The 24,669-nt window shown below is 44.5% G+C and overlaps 1 long non-coding RNA gene, 1 other non-coding gene and 1 pseudogene across 2 annotated transcripts in view; 1 reads left to right on the top strand and 2 right to left on the bottom strand.

The window, feature by feature from the left end:
- The window catches only part of LOC134893033 (uncharacterized), an 88,331-nt gene extending 64,309 nt beyond the window's left edge, over positions 1-24,022 (top strand). The window contains exons 2-3 of the long non-coding RNA XR_010171638.1: positions 22,593-22,760; positions 23,221-24,022. This is a non-coding gene — a long non-coding RNA (uncharacterized LOC134893033). The remainder of the gene's footprint in view (positions 1-22,592; positions 22,761-23,220) is intronic.
- Positions 9,541-9,647, bottom strand: LOC134932531 (U6 spliceosomal RNA). The gene has a single exon (XR_010179387.1). It is a non-coding gene; the product is annotated as a U6 spliceosomal RNA (small nuclear RNA).
- LOC134932304 (U5 spliceosomal RNA) lies at positions 10,253-10,359 on the bottom strand (annotated as a pseudogene).
- Positions 24,023-24,669: the final 647 nt, after the last annotated feature.

Here is a 24,669-nt window from a genome sequence, read left to right as displayed (position 1 = left end):
TGTATTTTTATGTGTCTTACCCTCATCTCTGCAATCTTCAGTTAATGACACACATAGTCGATAAATGTTATCCACACATAATAGCATACACATACGTCTCCCCCTCATGTATCATCAGATAAATGTGCTCCCCATTTGTTGGTATAAGAACCTGGAAAGGTGAGGGCTAATGGCCTTTGCCTGGAAAGAGCTCGGTAATGTTTGTTTGCCCATGTACAGAACCTTAATACGGGATAAGAAGGAATTAATGTATACTTCGCAGTACCTCGAAGCTTACTTAGAACATATATGGCACGATGATACATGCCCCTCAGACATTTACTCATACATACACACTTTTTCCTATCCCACTAGGTTATACAATTTCCCAACTACAACTCTTCCCCTGTTACCCGAACTTTGTACATATTGTATTATGTAATATTTTCAGTATTATTAGTTATGTGTGGCAGTTATTGTTTACTGCCAAAGGGTGGACTGTCGAAGTTGAAAATATTAGACCCACATGCATCACGTGCAAACACCACACAGAGTGGCCTCCGTGCGTGTGCTTGTTCTGCCGTGCGTGTGCATGCTCGCACGTTGTGTATATTGGCTCACAAAGTCCTGCGTATTAATGCGTGGTATGAGTAAATACGGTAGCATACGCATTCGCATGGAAAATCCACAAAGACATATCTGATATTTAATCCACATACTGCATAATTTACACATAGCCTACACATACCACACCAGCAAGTTACGTTTGCTTCAGAGGCATAACAACAGAGGGATTCAACTTTACAGGATATGAGGGGACAGAATTAGGTTAGGAGGTGGTGTTTGGTATCCAGTTGTACAGTATTTCAAGGGCAGTTTTCCGATGGCAGTTTGCAGAAAGTAGAACTCCTGCGCATATCTATGCGCAGGAATATATTATTAATATCACACTGTATTTACTGTACTCCTGATATTCGGCGGGTACCCAGTGGAAGACACCTGCAAGTGCACGTGGACCAGGCATCGCCCACCTATTCATACCGACCTGTGACCCCTCATGTACTGTAAATGACCAGCCCTTTGACATATGAAAGAAGAGATTACAGTTTCCTTTGTTTCATGCTTTGGACTATTGTATAAAAACCAAGCCTCCTGGCTGGCCTTAGTCTATTCTCTGAAGGTCATCTTTCCAGATTGACTGAGGACCGGATCCAGGTGGGGCAGGCGAACAAACGTATGTATCCATTGGTTGTAGCTTTTCTTTTGTATTGTTGTATTTCTCTGTGAACCCCCTTTTAAGTAAATATTTGTTGCTGCGTTGGACCACAACATAACATATACAATTGGTGTCGCATTCCTTTCTTGTTAGGGGTTTAAAGAATATTCGGCCGCACGTGTAGCTACTTTGTGCTTACAACATGATGGCGTGCTTATGCAAAGTGTACGCATATCATAGAGGGTTATCACACACGCGCTTAGCGGTCGCAGTGGCCTGAACATTTCTGTATTTATGTATTGCTTTTTCCTGTAAGTTACACGAACTTAACAGCACTGACATCACAGATAGGAACCAATCTGCCACGGTTCCAGTGTGCAGGGGACTGCAAACAGGTTCCGCTGTACCGGAAGTGACATATCGGACTATAGCGGTTACCATGGTAACCGAAAAGCATAAGGAAATTGCAAATACAGGAACAAATTAATAATGCTTTAACAAAAAGTGCAAAGACTTGACACTACATGTAGTCATGCTGTGGACCATAAGTGTGAAGTGCTTAGTGTTTTACAAATAGGAGTTATTTAGAATAGTGGCATTACTTCGCTGACAAATAAGGAATCTAATGGATAATTTATCTACTTTGTAGATTGCTTTTCCATTTGGTCTTATGTGGTTGTGCAGAGAACCTTTTTTTTTTTTTTTTTTTTTTTTTGGTCATGGCGACCTTTATTGTGCAGTGTTGGATGGTATTAAATTAATTGGTTACTGCATCTTTAAGAGTTTTATTTGTGAGCTAAGTACTGCCACTATTCTAAATAACTGCGATAACTAACTAAATAAATAACTAATAATAATAAATAAATAACTAAATGCGACATAAGCAATTATATGGCCTCGAAGCACTGGCTTAGACGCAGCCCAAAATAAATGTATGTCTTCCGTATGTTGTATGTTATCATCTACGTAATTTAAAAAGTTCTGTTCCAGAGACAATTTGAAATCCGGTGAATTGGCTAAGTAAGATGGAAACCTCCAATTAAAAGAGAGGGATCTGGGGGTGTTAAGTGCCAATGTGAACCATGTCGGCGCGTGATCTGAGATGACTATATTTTCTTAGATAAGTGCACTCTACCTAAAACTGAGGTAGGCATAAGTCAATAATCAATTCTAGTTGAGGTGTGGTGGGGATGGGCGTAAAAGGTGTAATTTCTATCTACTGGGTGCTGAAATCTCCAGGGATCAGTAAGGTCCAATGACGACATCAGTAATGCTAAGGCAGGCGGTAGAGTAGTGCGGGTGGCATTGTTCGACTTATCTAAGAGAGGGTTAAGAGTAGTATTAAAGTCTCCACCTAATATTAAATGTCCTGTCGCCCAGTCCTGCAATTTCACAGAGAGATCAGTGTAAAAGTCATTATTGGGGCCAGTTGGTGCATAAAGCGTGGCTACCGTAAACAATTCCCCTTCAATATGTATTTTAAGAAACAAAAAGCACCCTTCTGAATCATACAATTTATCTATTATCATGTAGTGTAAGGTTTTATATATAAGGAGAATCACCCCATGTGTTTTAGTGTTATAGGAGGCTGTCCCATAATCTGTGAACCACGTATCTTTCAGAGTATTAGGGTCAGTGTCCCGCCAGTGCGTCTCCTGTAACACCGCGATGTCTGGCTTTAATCATTTAAGATGCTGCAATACCTTCTGTCTTTTTAAAGGTGTATTAAGCCCATCTACGTTCCAAGTTAATAACTTTATATGTTTCCGTGTACTAACTGACGCAACCTGAGAGCCAGCCATATTAACCTATGCCTAGTCTCAGAAATATGCATTCTCTACATAACACAAGTAACATTTTCAATAACATTTACATAATGCAGTCCTAACCATTTTCTTAGTTTTTAGAACCCAAACCAAGAGCCATAAAGGCCCCTCATTATCACTACAAATTTTTCAGATTCGGTAAAAAGAGGAGGGGGGGGGGGGAGAAGCAATGAAGTGCTGTGCATCTAATAAGGAAACATAGCAATAGAAAGAAATAATAATACCAATTAAACAACTCCTGCTCTAATTTGTGACAGGATCGCAACAGTACATTAACCCACCCAAACCTAACTCTCTTTGCACTTGTTATATTTGCCACACCTACCGTGCACATGGTTTTGCCCTTTAGAGAAAGATTTTGTTTTTGCGATCCATGCTGAATTAGGCCCCTAGTTTGGCACAGCACAGCTAGGAAACAGCCTAGTTTCGTAGAAGCCAGAAAGAGCTGCCATATGAGCAGTGGTGTGGATTCCAATGTGAAACTCTTTCTCTGGTACTACTTTGTTTGCTAACAGCTGTATGTTTATGATTGAAGTTGAACGGGAGCCCTTCTACAATAATCCATCTGCTAGCACTTTCTTGCTGTTATACACGTTCTATATAGACGATCTATTGCTAATTTGGACCGGCTCTGTTGAAGTTTTAAGGTCTTTGATTGAACATCATACTGCTACTTTATCACCAGTTGCATTTACATATAGTGTTGACCAACACAAAATTCAGTATTTGGACGTTTTTATTAAAATATTGTATGTTACGGACGCAGTGGCGGAACTACCGCCAGTGCAACCAGTGCGTTGCACTGGGGCCCGTCACTGTCTAGGGGCCCAAAGCAGCGCGGCATGTAATGAGTCAAACTGACTCATTACATGCCGCTGTGTGCTGCGGGCAACCGCCGCCCGCCGCACACAGCCGCCGCCAAGGACAGGAGAGGAGCAGCGGCTACGGGGGTGGAGGTGGAGGAGGGAGCCGCAGCAGCGAACTGTAATTGGTAGAGGCGCTGCTGCTGCTGTCCCTTTCCTTCCCCATAGGCTGTCCTCCGCCGCTGTGAATGCTGGGAATCCCAGCATTCACAGCGGCGGAGGATAGCCAACGGGGAAGGAAAGGGACAGCAGCAGCAGTGCCTCCACCAATAACACAGCGCTGTTGCGGCTCCCTCCTCCACTTCCCTCCTCCACCTTCTCTCCTGCCCGGGATCATCATCTGCCAGAAGCTGCACGAGGAGCCTGAGCCAGCGGAGACTGTAAGCAGGGGTGTATCTACCTATTGTCCCGGATGGCAGTCGCCAGGGGCGCCAGGCAAGGAGGGGGCGCCGCCTGGCTGTGCCACCCGCGGCCAAAAGATAGAAAAGCAGTACTGTCAGACTGTACCTGGGTGAGAGTCTGTTACTGCTGGAGCGGCGCTGGTGTCCGGCAGCACCGCACTTGTAATCAGACTCAAAATAAACTACAGCTCCCCCCAGCCCTTGTTGCTGGGAGCTCCCGGCAGCAAGGGTTGCTGGGAACTGTAGTTTATTGTGAGTCTGATTTCAAGTGCGGTGCTGACGGACACTGGCTCCGCGCCGGCAGTAACAGACTCTCATCAGGTACACAGCAATTGTTTTATAGCACAGTGGTATAGATCTATTTGTTGTTGAAGAGAATATAAAAGTGGCAGTGTTTGGGAGAAGGGACTGAGATTTTCATGCATGTTAGATGTAAGTAAGTAGTAAGCGAAAACCTTAACTTGTTGAGTGTTATAAAGAAAATACATATCTTACCTATTTCAAGGCCAGGTTCACGGAAATGTATATCAGTTAATTGTATAATTGATCATTTTATCTTGGAAGTGATGGCACCCTGATGGTTTTTGCTAACAGGAAGCACTTCTACCATCCAACTAATGGTGTTTGGTTAATGGCTGGGTCCATATGAGGCTCATCTCACTGCAGCTCATTAGCATTTCATTCAGGATGCAGTCAAGATGCCGGCGTTTGGCATCCCGGCGGTCGGAAAGCTGACGCCAGCATCCCGAAACTACTCGGAATGCTGATGCTGGCATCCCAACATAGATAGCGATGCAGAATGCCAAAATCCGGATCGAGATGGTGCCAAAGTCTCCACTAGCAAGCCACGTGGGAGGGTTAGGGTTAGGCTGCGAGGGCGGGAGGGCTAGGGCTAGGCTGCAGGGAGGGAGATTAGGAAGGGTGGGTTAGGCACCACTGAAGAGGCTTTTGGAGGGGAGGTGGGTTAAGGTCAGGCTGTGGGAAAGGTGGGTTAGGGGGGAGGGATGGTGTATCGTGAATACGAGACACTACTGTGCGTGTAATGTGAATAAGGGATACTACTGTGTGGCATAATTTTAATTGGAAGTACTATTGTGTCCACGCCCTTCCCCCACAAGACCATTCCCCATTTCCAATACTCACACCTTATTCCAAATGTGTGTGGGGTGGGGGCGCCAGCCCCTTACTTTTCCAGGGGCGCTCAGACCCCTAGATACACCCCTGACTGTAAGTATAATTCTTTCTTTCTTTCTTTCTTTCTTTTCTGTCTGCCTCAATGTGTAAAAAGGGGGTCACTGTCTGCCGTTATGTGTAAAAAGGGGGTCGCTGTCTGCCGTTATGTGTAAAAAGGGGGTCGCTGTCTGCCGTTATGTGTAAAAAGGGGTCGCTGTCTGCCGTTATGTGTAAAAAGGGGACGCTGTCTGCCGTTATGTGTAAAAAGGGGGTCGCTGTCTGCCGTTATGTGTAAAAAGGGGGTCGCTGTCTGCCGTTATGTGTAAAAAGGGGGGCCGTTATGTGTAAAAAGGGGGACGCTGTCTGCCGTAATGTGTAAAAAGGGGACGTTGTCTGCCGTAATGTGTAAAAAGGGGGGAGCTGTCTGCCGTACTTGGTAAAAAGGGGACGCTGTCTGCCGTAGTGTGTAAAAAATGGGACGCTGTCTCCCGTAATGTGTAAAAAGGGGACGCTGTCTGCCGTAATGTGTAAAAAATGGGACGCTGTCTGCCGTAATGTGTAAAAAGGGGACGCTGTGGTACTATTTTGTGGACTTGGATGGGATGGGGGGGCCCAAAGCATTTTGTCGCACCTGGGCCCACCGCTCGCTAGTTCCGCCACTGTACGGATGCATTAGTACTGCTCTTTTCACAAAACTTACAGATCTAAAAAACTTGCTTTTAGCCTCTAGTCATCACCCTTTGCCACTAAAGAAGGGGCTAACATACTCGCAGATGCTCAGGGTATGCCAGCAATCCTTAAGATCTGGATAATTCGTTATCAGAGATGTTAAATAAATTTGCAGTTAGAGATACCCTTTACCTTTGATGTTATCAGCCAAAAATAAAGCACTATGCCTTCCCAGAGACGCACTGTTTCAGAACAAACGAGATAGTACCAAGAATACATTTTGTTTATCACAATGCCAGTTTACAAATTAATAGAATAGCCAAGTCCTATTGGTCAATTGTAAACACTAACCCTGCCTTGCAGTCCCTTAAGGATACAATATTGATGTCAGCATATCGGAACGAAAAAATCTCAAAGACATTTTAGTGAAGAAAGTCCTGCACTCTCAATTTAGCTTCAGTTCCTGGACAACATCTGCAACATCTTCCACTTTTTGGGCACCCAGCAACCAGGGTGTTTCCAATGTATTAACTGCACCACACGGTGGCGTAAGTACCGAGGGTGCAGAGGGTGCTGCTGCTATGGGGCCCGTGCTGCCTCCAGGGCCCGCTGCTCCCCCTGTACCCAGACATCAGCTGCCTTAAAGGCCCACTACTCCCCCTTCACACCCTGACACTATCACACTCTCTCCCTTTCTGACACTGTCTTTCTCTAACACTGTCTCTCTCCCTCTCTCTGTCACGCCCTCTCTCTTTTTCTCTCCCTTTCTCTCCCTGACCTCACTCTCCTTTTCTCCCCATTCTTTCTATCTCCCTCCCTCCCTCCCTGACTCTTGCTCGCTCCCCTACCTCTCTCTATTCCTCCTCCCCATTCTCTCTCTCTCTCTTTCTCTCTCTCTCTCCGACACCCTCTCTCCTCGTTCCTGTATCTCTTTTTCTCATTCCTCCTTTTTCCATGAAACTCTCTCTGTCCCTGACTTCCCTCTTTCTCCCTCTCTTTCTTGCTCCTCTCTCTCCCTCAACACCCCGTGTGTGTGTGTCTCTCTCTCACTCCCCTCACTCTCTCTCTCCTGCTCCCATAAGGGGCATTGTAGTGACAAAGGTGGGGGGGGAGAGGGGGCCCTTTGAAGATTTTGCTATGGGGCCCCCAAAGTTCTTATTACGCCCCAGGCACCGCATGTAACTATATTGTCACCGGAGATTTTCCATTGTCAGGGAAGAAATAAAAAATTTTACAGAATGTGATGTGCACCACTAAATACGTGGTGCATTTAATTAGCTGCTCATGTGGACAACACTATGTCTGCAAAACAGAATGGGCCTTTAATGAACGAATGGCTGGACATTGTTCTTCCATTAAAGCTGCAATTACATATGGACATAGCAACCAGCCAGTAGCAAGACATTTTCAGGAATCAAGACATAGCGACTCTACAATACCGGACAATAGAACATCCTGCACTTAAGAGTGGGGGAGGTGACAGGTCACTTTTACTTTTGCAAGCTGCTAGACATTGGATATTCAGAATTGACACCCTTGCCCCAAGAGGTTTAAACGAAAATGTGGGCCTTTTTATGTTGTTTGTAATGTTTAGAATGTTTTTACGTGATTGGAGCTGAGGTCTTTCCACTCCTGTCAGCTATGATGCCAGCATACTACAACAATATATATGTTTTTGTGGGTGGTTATGAGGTATCATTAGTCACAATTATGTGTACTCTTGTAAATTCTCTTTTTTATTTCTAACCTGGCAAGTAAAGGAGGATAGAAAAGAATTGTATAACATGGTGCTGGAAGAAATAATACCTAAAATGTAACTTTTATTGTGTAGTCAAGTAAAAATAGGATTTTGGTACTTACCAGGTAAATCCTTTTCTTTGAATCCATAGGGGGCACTGGAGTACTCTTGGGATATGGACGGGCGTAGCCGATCAAAGGCACTGAATATTCAAATTTAGGACTCTCCCCCCCCTCCATATCCCCAAGTACCTCAGTGTACTTTGCCAGTGTTTTTTACTGAGCGAACAGGATATAGAGAGGTTGACAATGGAGAATCCCTATAACATAACGGACAACCACAAAGTTGATCCGTAACCTTATTGTCAACTAAACAGTTGACACCTTAACCGATAGAACTTTATAATTTGAGCCAATTGGTGAAAATGTGTTACCATAAGCTCCTTTGAGCTTAATACCATCCAAGTTAAATTTGTTCACTAAGCTCCCTTGAGCTTAAAACAACCCAGGTAAAACTGCTCTGGGCGGGCGTCCAGTGCCCCCTATGGATTCAAAGAAAAGGATTTACCTGGTAAGGACCAAAATCCTATTTTCTTTATCATCCACTAGGGGTCACTGGAGTACTCTTGGGACGTACCAAAGCTTCCCTCGTGGGCGGGAGAGCTGTTTGATACTTGTAACAGTAGGCAGGCCAAAGCTAAATGCTGATGGCGCCACCATTAATAACGTATAACCGTGCACAAACGTGGTGCACTGAAGGCTATGTAGCCGCGTCGTAGCCGCTGCACGACCCGTTGGGTCTGACATTCCCACAGAACCTGTGGGATGAACTATTACTGACGTAGGCGATTGTAACTTAGCCTTAAAGTAAGTCTGATTTGTAGTCATTATTATCCAACTGGATAATGTCTGCTGAGAAACTGGCTAACCCCAGTTTGCAGTATCATATAGAACAAACAACGTATTCATATCACGTACTGTAGACGTTCGGTACATATATAAACGCGTAACGCGTGTACCACATTCAGAATTCAAGAATGTGCTGTCCACACAGGAAGCACTATTGGTATATTGATGTGAAGAATACGAAAGCGGATTTCGTCCGAAGATCTGCTTTGTCATGAGAAACTCAAATACGGTGGCTTGGAATACAAGGCACCCAAATATGAAAACAAAACCCTTGTCGAAGCACCATTGCCGAAGGCAAGGCTAGAAGAAAAATGTTTTCCAAAGTGAGAAACTTAATTCTCATTTGTTGTAAAGGTTCAAAAAATATGAAACTTAATTCCCCTTTGTTGAAAGGGTTCCAAAATATGAAAACTGTAATAAATCTGAACCCAACCTCAAATCGCCTGGCGCTGTAGGTAGGATAAATAGAGTCTGAACTTTGGTGACACCTTGTAGAAAGATGTTTACAGACGCAAATAGAGGCAAACGTCTTTGAAAATACGTTTACCACCCAGATACCTGCACTGTTAGTGCAGATGAACGCAGTTTTCCATCCCATCCCGTTTAACAGAATACGGGTACTTGAAGTATGATGTTGGAAACTTCCGAGGTTTACAACCTATGTAAGCACACGAAATGTTTTAATAATGAGCTGCCTTAAGCGGCTTACTATTTCGTTACATGGTTGGTATAACCGATACTGTAATGCTCTATTTTTTTAAGAGGGCGGTCTTATGGAACGTTTCACGAATTTGCGTGTCATCCTAGCGCAGGGGCCATGCTAATCTTCTCTGTATCGTTCCAATTTTAGTATATGTGCTGCCGAAGCTAGCACTGAACCCTCACCCCGTCAACCGCAGCTGCGGTACATAGATAATAGGTACATAGGTAACTATGGGTAAAAGAACGTTCCCTGATGTAACAGGTTGGACGTATTATGAGCGGGCCAAGATCGTGTGCAAGTATTCATTGAAAATTCGAGAAGCAAACTTCTCTGAAACCCATGAGATACCACCAGTATGACTGTGACGAACTGTCTTCTGATCCGTTTTGGCAACGAAGAAAGAAGCGGAAATTGGTGAAGCCAGATACACGATGCTGAATGACCCCATGAATGTGATGTACACATACTGAGCTTTTGTAATTGTGGCGAGATGCCCTCATGTATACTTGAGGGTAACCCCCTTCTGTGGACTTACATCTTAAACACCTGTGTATTTAATGTCCAGTTTTTAAGATCCAAACCCTGACGGGTGAGATCGTCTGTCTAACAGATGTCCACTCACGGATTGATGTTGACATTTCCCCATAATGGCGTTCTGAGCCATTGAAGATTTGAGTTACCTACCGCCTTGCCTTGCGGCTTATCGGTTCTCACTGGTTGTTCAGTATGCAACTGCCGTTGCTTTGTTTGACTGCTTAAGGGCAGCGTGAGCCAGGCATTAAAAACAAAATTAAATTACCTGAAACTCACGGTTGTTACTCTCCACGGAAATCTTTAGTAAAAAGTGAAAGATTTATTCGTGCTGAAGAGAAAACCAGAGTCTATCGTTGGTCAGACTGAAAGCGAATTATTTATTGCATTGTAAAATGTTCTAGGACATTTATCTATTGCATTGTAAAATGACCAGAGTTCTAGTACATTTATCGACAGCAATCTGTCGTGTTTAGAACCTTTGCGTTGATTTTAACTACAAATCCTGACTCTCTGTGACTGTCGTCTAGAGTATACGCACCCTTGTTCCTCTGTGGGACACGCGAGTGAAAGGTGGCGAACTAAATTGAAAACACATTTTTTTCTTAATAAGTAAATACACCAATGTACCGCTAGTGTGCGTGTACTTTTGTTCTTGCTGGTGTAGTAGGTAAAAGTCGTTGATTTACCGTATTTATAATCTTACCTAGGAATTTACATCGTTTAGACAGACTTAGATGTGATTGTTTTCAAACTTAATCTGCTACTGTAGTATACCTTAGTAGCGCAAGTTAGAGAAACTTTGTTAATACATAGTGAGATGAGCTATCATTCCAACATCACTGTAGCAAATACCGGAAGCGATAAGCAACGGTAGAAAAGAAATGCTAATGGTTGCTTGCAACCGCTAGAACCTGTGATGAAGAAACCTGACTGGGTAACTACGCATTGTGAAGATCAAATGCAATCATACAATTTTGTGGCTTCAATAAGCAAAAACTAACTGCAGAAAATCCATTTTCTAACTGTAATAAATGACTTGCTGCTTGATATTGAAACGGAGGTGTTTGATTTTGCTCAAACAGAGGGGAATAAGCGTACTATTGACTGGTTTATAAACCAGCAAAGACTAAATGACAACCTGCCAAACCGTTCCACAGAGGCAGTTTTGTCTTTAAGCTGTAAACAGCTGAGACCTATATAAGTTAAAGTCATGAAACCTCGCAAATGTAACATGTAAAAACGCGCTTCCACAATTGTAAAAGAGGTCATCAAACCACTGGCTTGCTGACTGTAACGTCCTGTCGTTACAAGGCGTGACTGTTTTTGTATAAAGGGATAAAACGCCGTAACAAATATACTGTATGCGGTAATGGCTGAATATCATAAAGGAATAAAAATTGCCGTTACAAGTATATCAAATTTAGGAGCAAACAAGCTCTGGCCTTGTTGCGCTTAACTAGCGACAATGAAAATAACCGGCGTTATCAGAAGCTTTCCAGCTATACTCTGCTGCTTCTTTTAACAGTGATCGGCATGGTTTCATACATAGATTCTAGCGACCCAAATGTATCCTGGGTTTTTATAATGTTTGACAGAAACTCATCAACCCATGACGGATCGCGTCCTTTTGGCAACCAATATGTATGGTTATCCAAACCCCCGCACTATCTGAGTGCTGGACTACTGTACCGTTCTCACTCGTATTTATCGGTGTGAGATTGACATAGAATCGTGCATTAAATTATAAGACCAGTGAAATAAACACTTTGGTACCCAAAAGAAAATTAGCCCTTTGGAAAGACTGTCTTTTGTTAGAGCTGGCGGAGTAATTCCGAGACTCCGATTACTGCTCTTTTAATTTGAATTGCCAATTTTATAAAAGTATTTTTAGTCTGCACTATAGCCTTACTTGCTATGTAGACAGACACCATAATAGGCAACAGACAGACACTTGCACGACTTAATGAAATTATTATATGGCATATATATATATATATATATATATATATATATATATATATATATATATATGTTATTGCTGAACTGCATATTTATATGTATGGTTATTTCTCTGTACGGAAATCCCTAGGAAACTAAAGTATTCTTTATGTGAAAAACAGTTCATATTGCATATGAAACCCGAACCAAATTTCTACTAACACCCCTGCGCCTTCTGGTGGCTTAGAGATGTAGGGCAGGAATGTTCTGGAATTATCTTGAACTAAAAATTCCCACCAACACCCCTGCGCCTCCTTGTGGAGTAAAGGTGTATGGCCGGAATGTTCAGGAATTATAAACTGGAAAAACAGCAATAATTAAAATGGCCGTTTTGCTTTCACTGAAATTCACAGTACAGGCAATTTATAGCCTTAATAGCCTTTTATACAGTTAATATATATAGCGTATATGTTCTTACAGATCTATTATACAGTAAACACATACACTTAGTTAACCTCCAGTTACTATAAATCCAGGCTGCAGTGAATGTATTATATTGCAGCCTTAACAGAAACCCTTAGGTTATGATAGGCCATTAACTGCTTAACAAACTTTTGTTAACCCCTGCAGCCTTTTATATCTGCTGCTATGGCCATATACTCCCCCCTCACCCCCCCTTGCAGCTGCGCTGCTTGTAAGGTAACTTCCCATGTTACCTGCAGCGGTGCCGGGAGAGCAGGAGAACGCAGAGTATAGCTGCGGCGACTACAGACATCAGTGACCGGATATGGCGTCGTTGGCTGTCTGCCGAGTAGCTGGCTCGGGCGGCGCTGTGTACAGCGGTGGCCGGGTACCAGCGTTGTGAGAGCGGCCGGCGTCTGATTGACGTGCGGCCGCTCTGAGCTGTGCTCCGGAGTAGCTGGCTCGGCCGGCGCTGTGTACAGCGGTGGCCGGGTACCAGAGTTGGGAGAGCGGCCGGCGTCTGTGTTTGACGTGCGGCCGCTCTGAGCTGTGGTTCCGTCTTAGCGATGGGAGAGCGGCCGCCGTGTGTCTCGGAGCTTACTTACTGTATAAGTGCTGGGAGAGCGGCCGGCGTCTGCTCCGTAGTTCTGCCAAGTAGCTGGCTCGGGCGGCGCTGTGTACAGCGATGGCCGGGTTGGGAGAGCGGCCGGCGTCTGATTGACGTGCGGCCGCTCTGAGCAGTGCTCCGGAGTTCTCTCGGGCGGCCTGATCTGTATTAGTGGTGGGAGAGCGGCCGGCGTCTGTGATTGACGTGCGGCCGCTCTGCTGCTAGGTAGTGCGGCGGCTGGAGCGGGTGCAGGGAGATATTCAGCGGTATGCTGTAATAGCTGTGGTCAACATAAAATAAACACTTTCCCCACACTGCAGGGCGGCAGCGTGAGCTGACCGCCCTGACCCACCATACCTTGTGCTGCAAGCTCCGTCCAGCTTGTGACCACTTCTCATGCTGGCTGTGACGGGCTTCTCAGTCATCTTGGCTGTGACGGAGCTTCTTTTTGTAAGCTCCGTCCAGTTGTTTTCCGTGCAGCTTGCAGTAACCAGCTGCCTGTGGCTGTGAGGGTGCTCTTTGTGAGGACCGACACGCCATGCGCTGCCTTATAGCGCCTGTGGCTGTGAGGGTGCTCTTTGTGAGGACCGACACGCCATACGCTGCCTTGCAGCGGCACCATCCCGGCCCCAAGTTTTTCCAGAAACTGGGACGGAAAGTGTAAAAATTAAAAATAAAAATCTTCTGAAAAGTGGCCATTGCCACAAGCCGATGATCATGCTGTGAGCACCGAAAAAACACTGGCAAAGTACACTGAGGTACTTGGGGATATGGAGGGGGGGGAGAGTCCTAAATTTGAATATTCAGTGCCTTTGATCGGCTACGCCCGTCCATATCCCAAGAGTACTCCAGTGACCCCTAGTGGATGATAAAGAAATATGATTTTCAAAACTCTGCAAAATATAGAATTAAAATAAGAAAAGGTTGTGTTTAAAAAGTAAAGTTGTGATTTAAAATGACTGTGTATGGGGGTTGCCGTCAAATGCTATATACTGTATTCAACAAATGAATAGATTTAAGAAGCGTCTCATGTCTTTATATCAATCTTCATAATAAAATATGGATATCCGACATATAGAATCATTCCATATATATTAGTTTCATTTATAGGGATTATTATTGAATATATCACAGGTGGGTATATCCGAGTTATAAATATATACAGTTTATACCCTATAATGCTTGAGTGGTATGGATTTAGTTGTATATATTTATTCAGTTTTGTCTATGGGGGTCATTCCGAGTTGATCGTTCACTGCTGTTTTTCGCAGCGCAGCAAACAGGTTACTACTGCGCATGCACCGCAATGCGCAGGCGTGTCATACAGCTACAAAGCGGATCGTTGCTGGGCGATGGATTTAACTAAGAATCCATTCGCACAGCCGATCGCAAGGAGATTGACAGGAAGAGGGCGTTTGTGGGTGTCAACTGACCGTTTTCTAAGAGTAGTGCGGCGAACGCAGGCGTGTCCAGGCATTTGGAGGGCAGATGTCTGACATAATTCTGGGACCTGCAACACTAGATTCATCACACAGGGTAAGTAACTCTTACCCTGGTCTTGTTCTATGCAAAACTTTTTTTGCAAAGCAGGGCTGCACAAGCGATCGCAGCCTTGCTATGCAAAAATACACTCCCCCATAGGCGGCGTCTAGTTGATCGCACGGGCTGCAAAAAGTTGCAGCGTGCGATCAACTCGAAATGACCCCCTATATTCACACTTAATGGGCAAGATTCAAATGTATTTGTGGCCGGCAGCCACTAGATGGTGCCCAACAGAGCTATTCAAACATAGCTCCATTCGGGCATGATTGGCTGCCGGAATCTACATCTCATCTCGCACCCACAGGGGTGCTGAAATGTGTGAAAAATGACCCACGTGTCCCAGTCGTGGCTATTATTTTAGTCGGGTTTAGCCGCTTTATGCGGCTAAACACGACACTAATGGGCGCGATCAGCACGATAGGGGACATCAATTGTATATCGCCCCCTGCAATCTCCTGTTACTTTACACAGGAGATCGGGGGCAATAACAATTGAATTCCTCTTAATGGGTCTTATTCGATGTTGGTTTCAGCACACAGTATAACAGCTGAGATCTATAAGGTTATATCTTGTTCTAATAATATATGTACTGGTAATGCTATTCTATCATATAAAATGATCACACAGATGTGTGTATCAGGTAAAATATAGCCAAATAATATATAATGAAAAGTTATACAGATGGGATTTATTTCCCTTTAATCATTTTTGTTAGGGGCGTATCGAGAGAGGAGGGGACCCATGTGCAGTCTCCGGGTGTGGGCCGGCAGCAGCATTGTTAGTGCTCTGTCTGAGCGCTAGATACTCTGGCACAGCGCATGCGCTAGTCTCCAAAAAAATGGCACGGCGGCCATTTTTTTTCGGAGACCTGCGTATGCGCTGTAGACTCTGGCTCTGTGCCAGAATCTCTAGTGCTCAGACAGAGCACTAACAGCGCTGCAGCGGCTGCCGGCTACGGGACTCAGGAGAGGAGGGGACCCACAGCCGGACACCCGAAAAGTAAGTATTTAGAAGAAATGCGTGCAGTGTGTGCGGTGTGGGCCCCTCTTGACCCAGGGGCCCGTGTGCACCGCACACACTGCACCCATTATAGATAAGCCAGTAATTATTGTATACTTGTATAGTGGGGTTGGGTATGGGTGACCGGCGGTTGGGATACCGCCAGTCTCCATACCAACGCTGGGATCCCGGTGTTCAGACTGCTGGCGGGGATGAGTGCGCCGACTGTCAGGCTTTCCACCGGGCGGGATTCCTGTGTCGGTATAGTGACCGGCGGTTTCCCCGACCATCGGTCACATAACTGCATCCCGTATAGTGGGGGTCATTCCGAGTTGTTCGCTCGCAAGCTGCTTTTAGCAGCTTTGCACACGCTAAGCCGCCGCCTACTGGGAGTGAATCTTAGCATATTAAAATTGCGAACGAAAGATTAGCAGAATTGCGAATAGACACTTCTTAGCAGTTTCTGAGTAGCTCCAGACTTACTCGGCATCTGCGATCAGTTCAGTGCTTGTCGTTCCTGGTTTGACATCACAAACACACCCAGCGTTCGCCCAGACACTCCTCCGTTTCTCCAGCCACTCCCGCGTTTTTCCCAGAAACGGTAGCGTTTTTTCACACACTCCCATAAAACGGCCTGTTTCCGCCCAGAAACACCCACTTCCTGTCAATCACATTACGATCACCAGAACGAAGAAAAAACCTCGTAATGCCGTGAGTAAAATACCTAACTGCATAGCAAATTTACTTGGCGCAGTCGCACTGCGGACATTGCGCATGCGCATTAGCGACTATTCGCTCCGTTGCGACAAAAAAATAACGAGCGAACAACTCGGAATGACCCCCAGTGTGCATTCAATTATTTATAGTAGATGTATATTTTGTTGGGGATGTCCCAATCTTCACAAAAAGAAAATGTTTATTCCAAAATTCAAATACAGCACGTGACCTTAGATCAAGATCTATAAAATCCCATTTAATTGTGAAGTATCTGTGCTAATTGTATTGTTTGTGACATATGTAGTAGTTTCACAATAGTGTGCATAAATTAGAACTCATTGGTCATTAGTTCCTCTCAGTCTCAGATATCCCTCATTGGGCCTAATTCAGACCGCAGACTGATTGACAGGAAGCGGGCGTTTGGGGGTGGTAACTGGCCGTTTTCTGGGAGTGTGAGGAAAAATGCAGGCGTGCCCAAGTATTTTCAGGGAGGGTGTGTGACGTCAGCTCCATCCCCAATCAGCCTGTTTGTATCGCACTGTAGGAGTGAGTCCTGGGCTACACACAGACTGCACAGTATGGAAAAATCATTTGATGGTGAGTAAGTAGCAAACGGATTTGCAGATATCCGCTGTCTGGCAAAGATTTTGCACGGCGTACGCATGCATTTGCACACTTGCACGGGGCGGGTTTACACTCTCTATGGGCGGCACCTATCTGATCGCAGACCTCTGCAAAAATGCAGAAGTGCGATCAGGGCTGAATTAGGCGCATAGTTAGCCCATTTCTTCACAGGTTCAAATATGACAGATTCGAAACTAGATCAAAACCAAGTTTCTGTTCCTCCAAGCACAGGGATGTCTGTTGGGTACCACTTCTTTTGGTTTCCTCTTTGAAACTGGGGTTGAGCACGTGGGAAAGGGACTTATGGGGACATGTACTAAGCAGTGAAAAGAGTGGAGAAGTGACCCAGTGGAGAAGTTGCTCATGACAACCAATCAGCTGTTCTGTATATGTATATACTATGCAAATTATAAATGTTACGTCAATGCTGATTGGTTGCCATGGGCAACTCAACTTCTCCACTTGCTCACTTCTCCTCTTTTATCACTGCTTAGTACATGTCCCCCTTAGGAGTCTATTTACTAAGCTTTGGATGGAGATAAAGTGCATGGAGAAAGTACCAGCCAATGAGCTCTTAACTGTCATTTTTCAAACACAGGCCCAGATGCATCATCACTTGGAAAGTGATAAAATGGAGAGTGAAAAAGTACAGCCAATCAGCTCCTAACTTCCATGTTACAGGCTGTGTTTGAAAAATGTCAGTTAGGACCTGATTGGCTGGCACTTTTTCACTCTCCATTTTATCACTTTCCAAGCGATGATGCATCTAGCCCACAGTCTGTAACATGGCAGTTGGGAGCTGATTGGCTGGTACTTTATCTCCATGCACTTTATCTTCATCCTAGACTTAGTAAATAGACCCCTTAGGGCCTAATTCACTATGGGTTGCTATTGAGGCTGAAATAGCGATTTTCACAAATCTGCTAATGCTAAAAATCTCATGTGAAGAGACGCCCAGAAAGGATAAAGGATTCCCACCAATGTGATCTCAAGTCTGCATATGCGTTAGCAGATTTGCAAATAACGACCACAATTGACAGATGCGGCTGCCACATGCCTGCTCAAAATAATGAGAATGCAGTCGTACCAGTCACCATGTGTTCATTGCAGCGTTCACAGATGGCGTTAGATACACACCCCGAAAATGGCCACAACACGCCTGCATTTTCCCGACCACTCCCCACAAAACCCATGTTACCACCCACGAATGGTCTCTTCCTGACAATCAAATTGTGATCACTTTACACTTATTCTGCAACCACAGTGCGATTGCATTTTGACCTTCGCGCACGCACAATGCGTTCGCAGCGCATGAACAGTCTGCTGATAATCTCTCAGTGTGCGTTCTCACATTAGCAAATGATAGTGAATCAGGCCCATGTGCAGAATCTTGGTGTTCTCCTGGATGGTGGCTTGACACTTAAACTTCATATATCAACATCAATCAAATCCTCATTGTTTTATCTGAGGAACACAGCCAGAATCAAACACTTCATTCCCTCTGAAGATATGCCAATAGTCAAACATGCATTTGTATCATCACGCCAAGAATACTCCACTTTCGTCTCCCAGCATATTAATTGCACCGCTTACGTTTGCTAAAAAAATAAAAAAAAGCAGCTACCTACCAGGCTGTTAACCAACCAGCACTGTTCCAGCCACATAACACCCATTCTCTACTCCCTCTACTGGCTGCATGTAAGATGGCGACTCTATTCCAAGATTGGCTTACTTACTTTCAAAGTCCCACATATTCATGGTCCAATGTTCCTGAAGCAGCTTCTGATTCCATAGTACCCCACTCATTACTAAGATCTGTACATGAAGGACTCTTAGCAGTACCTAGGGGTATATTTACTAATATTCATGTTGGTGTCGATTTGTAGGGAGTTTTATTTCGTATTTTCCTGCAACTTTTTGAAACCATCTTCGGTAATTTACTATGCTGCAGAGTTTTCGTAATTCGTATTTTCCGATGTCGATAAGATTCGTATTTTTAATAGCGTTTTTACGGGCGATTGTGTTGTATTTTGGCCGAAGATGTGTTTTGTGACGCATGTTTTGTATTTTTTTACGAAGCGGCAGAGTTTTTTTATTTTGCGGCCGTAATTTTAATAATGGCGTTGATTCTGTCGGTGATGCCAGAGCCAGATTAAGGGGGGGTCACAGGGGGTGAGTCCCCCGGGCCCCATTTTCTCTGGGGGCCCCCCAGCCGAAGTCGGTTCTACCCAGCCTCTGCCGATAGAAGCAGCAGCAGTAGTAGTGTGGGGCTGAGGAGGGTGATATTGCCCCTCTTGCGGCACTGCTGCGTCCTTGGCCCTCACATCTCCGCTATCCTCCACTTCCTCAAAGATCGTTCCTGCCGCAGTCAGGGCAGAGGAGGAGGTAGTTCCTGCCGCAGTCAGGGCAGGAGCCAGAGTAAGGGAGGAGGCATGTCTATTCAGGAGCGCGGCTGGAGTCCCTAACGCTGCTGCTGAAAACAGAGAAGAGTGACAGCGTCAAATGGAGTGAGCCTGCCCTGCATACAGTTGCCCGCTGGCGCGCCAACAGGCTGAGGCGCAGAGATAGCCGAGGTGCGCACACTGTACAGTACATAGATATAACAGGGTCTGAGGCTAAGAGACAGGTGGAAGAGGCTGAGAGACACTGAGGGCAGGGTTATGGCTAAAACCAAGTTGGTGCCTTGACGTCAGAGGTCCTTTCTCCAACTTGGTTCTAGCATCTACCCAGAGGGGGTGGTGGGGGGGATTAGACGACACAAGACGGGGGGTGGGAGTGAGGCTGTGAGACACTGGGGTTTAAGATTAAGAGACGCAAGACATGTGAGACAAAGGGGGGGGAGAGGGGGGAGGCCAAGAGATGTGGGGGGGCGCTGGGGAGGTGAGTCTGAGAAAGAAAGGGGATGAGGCTGAGAGTCAGGGGGGAGATGAGGCTGTGACACACAGTACCTGGGCCCTTGGTGGCCCTCGATGGCACTGCTGCAGGTCCTACTGCCGTCAAATGGAGGTACAGGGGGAGGAAGCACATACACAGTGAGAACAGCCAGGGGAGTGGGGGGATGCTGACAAGAGGGGAGGGCCCCCCATGTCTTAAGTGCCCCGGGCCCCCCTAAGGCTTAATCCGGCCCTGGGTGATGCGTGATTGATTGGTTGTGAGGAATACATGGGAGTGGCTGATCGCAGTCATATAAATACGCCCCCAAACGGCCGAACCTCGTGGGTTTAGTCAGTAGAGAGGAGAGAGGTAGTATTGAGAGGAGCTTGGTGAGTTGGTGTGGTTTTTGGAGTTAGATTTCTGAGTGTTGTGCAGTGAAAGTTGTCTTGCCTTTGTGGTTGTATTATTACTTATTAGTGTGTCTTATTTACTGTCCTTGTTTTTTTTTATAGTCTCTTGTCAGTGTGTGTGTGTGTGTGTGTGTGTGTGTGTGTGTGTGTGTGTGTCTGTGTGTGTGTGTGTGTGTGTGTGTGTGCGCTGTGTAGAGGTAGTGGAGGTTTGTGTTTTGTGTTTTTTTTTCTCTGTTCCGTGTTTGTTATCAGCATGTCTGAGTCTGAGGTGAGTGAGGTTGGGGAGGTGCAGGAGGTTAGTGAGGTTAGTGAGGGAAGTGAGGTGGAGGAGGTGGCAGAGGAGGCGCCTGAGTCCTCTAGTGAGAGCGATGTGGCTCCGCAGCCACGAGTGAGGACCAAGTCTGGCCGTAATGTGAAATTTACCTATGCAGAGAATGTTGCCCTGGTGAGGGTGATAATGAAATATCATCGTCAGTTGTTTGGTCAGAATGCTGGTACGGTGTCAGCAAGGAAAAAATCTTTAATGTGGCAGAAGGTGGTAGACGCTGTGAATAGTGAGGGGATTGTGCGTCGAACAGAGGAGACCTGCAGAAAGCGGTATTATGATGTTAAGCGGCGTGTGAAAGCCAAAATGGTGAAGGAGGCCAAGTCTGCGCGCCAAACAGGGGGTGGCCGCCCATTTGTAGCCACCTATTTGGAATATGAGGAGCCACTGCAGAGCCTGATTCCCCCGGAGGTAGTGCGGGCCACATATGTACGGGACTCTGATCGCCCCAAGGTGTCTGGTAAGTTTGTTTTTTTGTGTTATTATTTTGCTAAACAAGCAATATGTGTTGGATTGTCTCTTATTATATATTGAATTGTGTATGCTCTATTGGCCTAAATGTTAGATTCAAAATCTATTTAAATAGAGGTTATGTTTAAACTTGATTCTTTGCCCTTATCCTGAGTCAGTTTCGGTCTGGGGCATGATGGGCCCACCGGTGGATTTATATGATGTGTGTGTGTTTTATTCTTTGTTTCTGTGGTTTTTTTTGGTATGTGGGACGTTTTTTGGCCTGTTAAGGCCACATATGCTGATGTATGTGTGCAAAACGGACTTTGGACATCTTTGTAGTTATTTTTTCACTTCTATTGTGTACATTTTTTTTTGGCCTTTATATGTTTAGCATAATGTTCTTTCTGATAATGTATATATTTGTGCAACATTTTTTTAAAACACATACTAAGATATGTAGCTGAAAACATATTTCAGTCCTAAAGGTGTCCATTATATATTGTAAAGTCTGTTTTGTATTATGTGAGTGCCAAATATTAGAGACAGTAATGTTTGTAGGATGACTTTGGAAATACATTTTCATTTGCATGCTGGAATAGAGTTCAGACATGCTGGTTTTTGTGTATTTTTTTTAATTTTTTTTAGGGACAATTCCTTTGCGCATGCTCAATATTGAAACTAATAGAAATGGAGATGTTTATTGTGAAAACGTAAAACAAAAATAAAACAGGATAAGAGTAACATTATAAATTCTTTATGTTTACAGTGTCCAAAAAAACACATACACTGTCTGCCCATGCTAGCACTTTGGGGGTCATTCCGAGTTGATTGCTAGCTGCCGTTGTTCGCAGCGCAGCGATCAGGCTAAAAATCGGCATTTCTGCGCACACGTATGGGCCGCCGTGCGCACGCGCGAAGTACTTTCACACAAAACTATGCAGTTTTACACAAGGTCGAGCGACTCATTTCAGTCACACGGCTAATTGGTGAGTGATTGACAGGAAAGGGGCGTTTCTGGGAGGTAACTGACCGTTTTCCGGGAGTGTGCTAAAAAACGCAGGCGTGTCAGGTAAAAACGCAGGCGTGCCTGGGGAAACAGGGGAGTGGCTGGCCGAACGCAGGGCGTGTTTGTGACATCAAAGCAGGAACTAAACAGACTGAAATGATCGCAAGGTAGGAGTAGGCTTGGAGCTACTCAGAAACGGCATGAAATTTTTTTCCAGCAGTTCTGCTAACCTTTCGTACGCACTTCTGCTAAACTAAGATACACTCCCAGAGGGCGGCGGCTTAGCGTTTGCACTGCTGCTAAAAGCAGCTAGCGAGCGAACAACTCGGAATGAGGGCCTTTGTCTGAAGCAGAGGATGATGCAGATGTAGATAAATGCATTACCCTTTGTTGTGTTTCACACTCTATGGGGGACATTTACTAAGATGGTAGTTCTATTTAAGATGGTATGTTGCCCATAGCAACCAATCAGCTTCCAGGTACTTTCTTCTAGAAAGTGCTAGATAAATGAGAAGTTGATTCTGATTGGTTGCTATGGGCAACATACCATTTTAAATAGAACTCCTATCTTAGAAAATGTTCCCCTATGTTTCATCTTAATTTTATCAAACACTTCTCCCAACAGGAACATCCTCTGCCGTTGTGCCCACGCAGAGGCAAAGCCTAGGTGTGACTAGCAGGCCACCACTGCAGCCATCACCCTGACGCCGCATATCACTGGTTTCTCCCGTGCCCCCACAACAACTGCTGGACAGTCCTCCACGCTTGTCGCCACAATCACCTCATCTGCCTGGTGAGTTGCTGTGTGCAATCCATCTTTTACAATTTTACGGTATTAATTTTAGAAGCAGCAAAGTTGAGTGAATGTTGGGTAATATAGATGTAAACCTGCATTTTCCAATTTATCCTCATCATAAAAGCACATATAAATACATAATGACATTACATCGTCACAATATGTGCACAATGCATATATGTGCATATCCAACATTTACAGAAATACGGAAGCAGAACTCCAAATATGCTAAGTTGACCTCCAACTTCAAACACGCAATTATTGCGCAACTGAGTGCAATTATAGTTTAGTGCAACAAACATGTGGATTGACCTACACAAAAACATACGGACAGAAATGTAAGTCACAAATTTGCTTTTTGAAAAGATATTCATAAACCAAAAAACTAAAATTGTCCTTAAAAATAAACAATGTCATTCACAATTTATAACAATACATAACTGCTTTGTCTTTTCAGAGGACACCAATCAACCTGAATGTGAAACACAACAGCAACAAACACAGGACACATTTACCCTTCAACTTACGACAATACCACCACCATACACCACACCCACAGATTTACCAACCCAAACACAACCACAAACACCTGAGTAGCACATAAGCCCAAGCCTAGCCATGCCGCAGTCAACAGACCAGGCATTTTGGTCCACCTGGGCCACACAACAAGCCCACACCACAGAAAGTCTGAAAAACAGACCCAAGCATTAACGAGTCTAGCCCATCACATGCCCCGCCTATGCAGAAGCAACAGTCGCCAACATACGGAGCTCACCAGATTGACCAATACAGTCGAACTAATGCGGGCAGACAATACCCGCATGCTAGATACATTTCAAAGAGTAATGGACGACAATATACGACTACATCAAACATACTTGCAAATAATACAAGCCAACCAAATCACACAAGACACAATGCTGAGAGTCATGGAGAATTACACGGCTGCAACTCGAGACTTACATAGTACTATGACGACGCTTACACAGCATCTAATGCATCCAGAACAACAGACAAGCTCGAGTTCCACCACCACAACCCCCTTGGTGACACCAGTAACATCCCTTCCAAGACGCTCGAGCAGAAGTCGCTAACACACCAGAGGAAAAGGCCCAGCCCCCTCAAGTGGCAGACCCCATAAATAGATGTGCGTAAGCATGTGGGTGTAATGTTATTTGTTTACTTAATTTACGCAGCGTTGGTGCGTATTCAAAATTCAGTTATGTACACAAGTTTACAGATATAAAGTGTTTGTTCAACTCGCCTAATGTGCCAGTAAAATCAAGGTATTGTATTACATCATATTCTTGTTATTACTTTTGAACAATTATATTACATGTATAATTGGATAATGTTATAATATGTTAGCCACAGAAGAAAGCAGAATTCCCATAACATACACCAGTGTATTTGTGATTTACAGTAGTAGTTAATCAACCACTAATCCAAAGAAAAATGGTAACAGTACCAGGGGAATATAGTAATGCATGTTTTTAAAATTTAAAATACAAACCATTACAGCATAAATGTTTGGTACATCCACTGTGTGTAATGACAGGACATACAATGTTAAAGGAAAAAAAACAAGGACACAACAAAGTGTATTGTTGGGTTAAAAATACAGCAAGGCTACAAAACATACACTTACAAACACTCAAAAATTACATACTTTAAAAAAAAATAGTGTTCACATGCAAACACGCCTGCCAAAAGCAGTTCTATTTGAAAATCGTACTTTAGTACGAATCGAGCAGATTTGCAGCAGAGTTGAAGATATTTACGGCCGAAAACACAAATACGAATCAGTAGTAAATTACAGTATTCTATATAATTACTGCCAAAATTGACTGATGGTGTATTCATTCGTATTTGTGTTCGAGGCGGGGGAAAAAAATACGAATGCTTA

This window comes from Pseudophryne corroboree, chromosome 1 (genome assembly GCF_028390025.1).
Source record: "Pseudophryne corroboree isolate aPseCor3 chromosome 1, aPseCor3.hap2, whole genome shotgun sequence".
Classification (NCBI taxonomy): Eukaryota; Metazoa; Chordata; class Amphibia; order Anura; family Myobatrachidae; genus Pseudophryne; species Pseudophryne corroboree.
This window is presented reverse-complemented; position numbering and strand designations above follow the sequence as displayed.